The following is a 5,000-nucleotide window of genomic DNA, read 5'->3' as shown; positions in this document are numbered from 1 at the left end:
TTATACAATTCTCTCTCTCTCTCTCTCTCTCTCTAACGCGACGTTTCCTCAGAAATCGACAGGACCATGCCCTTTGGTTTGCGTGCGTTGCGCCAGTCTAAGCAACAACGAGAAAGCCGTCATCAGAAAGATAGAGAAGACTCTTTACAAGATTAATAGTGCTGAAGCAGCAGTAATTTTTAACAAAATAATAATAATAATAATAATAATAATAATAGAAACCCACAAAATTAATGTGTAGAACGCGTTTACTTAGTAAACACGTTATGCACAGTAATTTTGTGTTTTTTTTTTCAATCTTCAGAAGAAAACTGAAAGAAGTTTTTGCTTGGTTAATAATAATAATAATAATAATAATAATAATAATAATAATAACAATAATAATAATAATAATAATTTTTTAAGGGGTCCACAATGATAAGAATGTTAAATGTTTGTTAATAATATATAAATACTTAATAAAAGCCTTCGATCACTTCCCTGGCCTCATCTTCAGCCCCCAAAAATCCCAAATAATAATAATAATAATAATAATAATAATAATAATAATAATAATAATAAGAAGAAGAAGAAGAAGAAGAAGAAGAAGAAGAAGAAGAAATAATTAACGATAACGATTATTACTATCAATATTATTACTCAGAACTTTCAAAACATTCAAACTGCAAAAGCCTGTGAAAGGACTCACTCAAAGAGAATACTCGTAAAGGAAGAAAAATATAACAAAGAAAAAGGGATATTTAAAATGAACTGATCTGGTCAAATGCGATTCTACAAGAATCATTTTCCTTCAATAGGTTTTAATTTCTTTCCCAGTACACCTGGCGTCTAATTTTTATACTTGGCCTTTCAGAAGAGTAATAACCTCATCGCGAACTCCTAGTCTTCCCTTTTTCACAATTTCCTATCATGCTTCAGCCTCGAAAGAAATGTCTAACAAAATAGAATTTCTTACATTACGAACTCTCTTTTCCAATTCTCTCTCTCTCTCTCTCTCTCTCTCTCTCTCTCTCTCTCTCTCTCTCTCTCTCTCAGCAGAAGCAGACTTAAATTCATTTCGTCATCACAGTAGAAACCGTCTGTTGAACTCAATACTGAAATACTAACGCAAAAAATAAAAAAATCCGATACACTTTATATTAACTTTGCGTGTGTATGTGTATTTTACGTTTTTACTTTGTAATTGAAGAAGGTTATTTTATGTTGTTATTACAGCGTATGTCAACATTGTTAGTCACAGCTTAAGTCAAGCCATTGCAAGATATCATGAAAAAATAGTTCTAATTCGCATTTGATTTAGCACCTAAAACTAGCAGATAAAATACGAACTTCAGTCCTCCCACCAAAAGGGTGCAATCGCCACTCTGTAAGAAAACATCGTTGTTTGTCAGTTTTCAAGCGATTTCTTTTTTATGATAGCCTTGGAAAGTTCCGACTGATTTCTCATTGGTAGGAGATGAAGGCGAAATATTTATGAGAGTGCTCGTCAAATTTGTCTATGATATTTCACAATAAAATCAAGTATTACACACGTGGTTGGTTTTTTTACCCGTTAATTATGAGTGACATTACGCAAAGGGTGACCTGACTCTTGATTTTATGTTGTAGCTCGTCTCTACTCTCCCTTTTGCGTGTTATATAAGTTTATCTAATCACCAGCAAAGATTTGCTATTCTGAGCATTGTCTCTTGCTCGCAGGAGGAAAAAAAAATAGTCCGGTGTTGGTCGCTACGCTTGTGAGATGAATATTTTAGGTGTTTTTCTCAGAATTCCGTCAATTCAGTAGATGTTTTGCCGTTTTCGTTCACACTAATTCTTTTGTTCTTGACGTTTCACAGAAATCCACCGTTTCTTTCTTGCGACGAAGTGTAACTGAAGTTACGCAATGTCTGTAGAAGTTACGCAATGTCTGTAAAACCTTCCTGTCAAGATAAATGGGGAATAAAGTTGATTAAAACGAACGAAGCATACTATCATCGGAATTTCGTATTGAAACAAAATGAAACATGTGATATGCAAGAAAATCGTGACATAAAAACTTAAACGAAATAGGTGTCGAAGGAAAGACATAAAAAGACTGAACTTGGGATGAGCATGACGTCATGTACTGTCACGTGTATACAGCTGTCATTTCATGTTTTCTTATCATTATTGGTGACGCTGGTTTTTATTATGCCATTTTCACGAATTAAAGGGAGTTCTTAGAAGTGAATAACATCGCCAAACTGAAAAGTAAATCATTGAATTAATTTTTTTTTTCAACTTAAAAATGAAACATATATTTATAACAATACTGAATGCATACCCTCACTATTTAGCCGAGTTTCACTGCTGAATGTTCCAATTATTTTAAAAAGGAGACTGGCTGAAGTGAATTTGCTTTGATTGTCGGTTAAAACGGATTTCCATTTCTTGAAGATATCTATAACCGATGAATCCGACCATCGATGCATCAATCGGGATTGTGACGTCACTACTTCCGCTTGCTGGTCGGTGAGCGTGCATGCAACTCATGCAACGTATATTATCGATATCTTCAGATATATTAATTTCTAATGATGATTAAGTTTTATGGCCTTCATTTTCTTCATTATTGCTTATTACTTCTCTTGTTCATGAGGTCTGTATAATTATTTATACTGTTCTGGTTAATCGTTTACTGCAGGGGTGAGAGAGAGAGAGAGAGAGAGAGAGAGAGAGAGAACCAACTCTTCTCTGGACAGTAACAGCGGTGCTGAAGCGCGTTGGACGGACTCCTCATACCTAATTCCATCAACAGGTGGAAAACTCCTCCATGGCCTGATTAGCTGAAAGCTGAATCAGCACAACGGCGGAGTTAATCAAAAGCTTTCCCCGTTTAATCAAGAGCTCTTTTATGTCCCTTTGGACTTGGGCAAATTTCGCTGGAACGGGCGCTTAATCAGTTTCCCTTTCTGTAGCGCTCAGGGAATAGTAGGCCCTGACACTCTTGAGAGTGGAAGGTTAGTGTCGTAAAATATAATGTCTTCCGTAAGGGTGAATGCGTTCAAAGCTTGTCTTCCACTGCCTTTTACTTCATGGTGAGGATATTACACACAAACACTCAGAGAGAGAGAGAGAGAGAGAGAGAGAAGAGAGAGAGAGAGAGAGAGAGAGAAATTTACCTCTGGTGAGAATAAGGGAGATTTTGTGTACAGAGAAAAAATAATTGGAAATAAAACCAGATTTTTCTCTTTTATTCATTTACATAATTGTGAAGGTTACTCATCGTCTCTGCCAGTGTTCAGACAAGATTATCTAACAATAACTCACAAACCATTACGTAATACTTATGATAGGGTCAAATTCAGTACCCTGAAGAAGAATTTAGCACAAAACTGTTGAAATACTTGGTTTTCCCTTAATTTTTCACGTGTGGTATTCTTATAGTCCCCCCCCCACCCACCCACCCCCCCATGTTCCCCACTCATGGGACCGTTGTGGAGCTACAAGGCCACTGTATATATAGTACAATTTTTTTTTTTTTTTTTTTAGTTTTTCAAACGTATTTTAAAGACCAGTTCATCTAATTATTTGAATTATTCATCTGTTTATCCTAGTACTCAAAGAGGAAATTGCTCCAACTTTATTTTACAAAAATGTCTGTTAGTCCACTGGAAGTAAAAAAAAAAAAGTATCCTTCGACAGTTTTTATCTTAAAAGCAACGTGTCATTGAAAATGAAGGAGGGAACGTGATGATACAGACGGACAGGGAGGAGTAGGAGTAAGAAGAAAGCCAAAAGAAAGAGGAAAAACTAGGCACAAAGTGATGAACGAAAGAGTCTGCTTAATGGCTGAGCGGAACAGGATTCGACAAATCACTTCATCAAGACCATCATTGACCCGTGATACTAATTACCGTGTGCTTCTTGCTCCACGGGTCATTAACTCCCTTATTGACTGGCGCGCGTCAAGATTTTTAACGTCATCATCAATCACCGTGTCCTCATATGCCTCGCAAATTTCCGTTATTACTTTCGGTTTTGGCATTACCTACCATTGACATCAAAGATTTCCTAGGGTTTATGAGCACCCTATGAAAATCTAGAAATTATTTACCACACAAATCCTTACCTACACAACTGGAGAGACTATTCTCCTGCACTATGAAAGGCCGAAATTAGAAGCTTATTCTCACCATTAATTCAACAGTAAGGAGAAATCCTTACTGTGATTTCAAAGTTATTTTATATTCAAATGTATTCAGTAAGACAGTTGGCAACATTTTGCGGGGTGAAGGGTCTCATTTTCAAATACCTTGGATAGCTACACATGAACACATACACACCTATACATATAGACACATGCAAGCACATGCATATGCATCATATATATATATATATATATATATATATATATATATATATATATGTATATATATATTAACAACGAGGAGCGTCGCCCCCGCTATTTTCGTATTTGGTATGCGTTTAGCCATTGCGGAAGGCGAACTGGTAACACTCAGTCCCTCCCCCCCCCCCTCTCTCTCTCTCTCTCAAGGCGATCACTGGCATAGCCTTCTCTCTCTCTCTCTCTCTCTCTCCATTCCATCAGGTCATCAAATCAGAGTCGGAACTACAAAAATAGACATTTATTCAAAGTAAAGTATTACTTGAAAAATTCAGGTTCTTACAGGATAATTAATGGAATGGTAATAGTTCAAGTCTCACAGACAACTAACTCAGATAACCCCCTGGTATTTATATAGTCTTAATCAGTAATTAGTCACACCAATTATCTCCTCTCCAAAATACAGTCCCCTCACTAGAACCGCCTGTTTAAAAGACAGGAGAACACACTCGTGAGCACACACAATTACAAAGACAAAGCCAAAAGATTAAATGAAATAGAACATCTTTACAAATTGTCAAAGTAAGAGATAAGTCATAACTTTGGCTAAAGCATATTGAGCCATCCAGGCTCTTTCTCCCCAAGGTAGCCGTCTCCCCCGTTCTGCCTAAAACTTGCCGTTATCAACGAA

The sequence above is a fragment of the Macrobrachium nipponense genome, chromosome 22, assembly GCF_015104395.2.
Source record: "Macrobrachium nipponense isolate FS-2020 chromosome 22, ASM1510439v2, whole genome shotgun sequence".
NCBI lineage: Eukaryota > Metazoa > Arthropoda > Malacostraca > Decapoda > Palaemonidae > Macrobrachium > Macrobrachium nipponense.
Note: the sequence above shows the minus strand (reverse complement) of the source record.